Here is a 675-nt window from a genome sequence, read left to right on the forward strand (position 1 = left end):
CTCTTACACACTCTGGGACACTCTGTGATACCGTACACACTCTGCAACACACTGTGATTTGCTTACACACTCTGGGACACTCTGCGGTTCCATGACACACCCTGCGACACTTTGTGAATTTCTTACACACTCTGTGACACTGTGATTCTCTTACTCACGATGTGACACTGTGTGATTCTCTTGCACACGTTGTGATTCCCTTACACACTCCGGGACACACTGTGATTTCCTGATCCTGTCCGTGAATCTCTGTGATTCTCTGACACACTCTGTTATGTTCTGTGATTCTGTTGTACTGTACACACTCTGTTGTACTGTACACACGCTGGGACACTCTGTGATTCCCTTACACACTCTAGAACACTCTGTGAATCTCTTACACAATCTGGGACACTCTGTGATACCGTAAACAATCTGGGGCACTCTGTGATTTCCTTACACAAAACTGGGACACTCTGCACTTCATTACACACTCTGGAACACTCTGTGATACGGTGCACACTGTGAGTCCCTTACACACGTTTTGACACTCTGTGATTCCCTTACACACACTGCGACACTCTGCAATTCTCTTACACAATCTGGGACACTTTGTGATTCTCTTGCACCGTACACTCTCTGGGACACTCTGTGATACCGTAAACACTCTGGGGCACTCTGTGATTTCCTTACACA

Source organism: Chiloscyllium plagiosum, chromosome 8 (assembly GCF_004010195.1).
Source record: "Chiloscyllium plagiosum isolate BGI_BamShark_2017 chromosome 8, ASM401019v2, whole genome shotgun sequence".
NCBI classification, from domain to species: Eukaryota; Metazoa; Chordata; class Chondrichthyes; order Orectolobiformes; family Hemiscylliidae; genus Chiloscyllium; species Chiloscyllium plagiosum.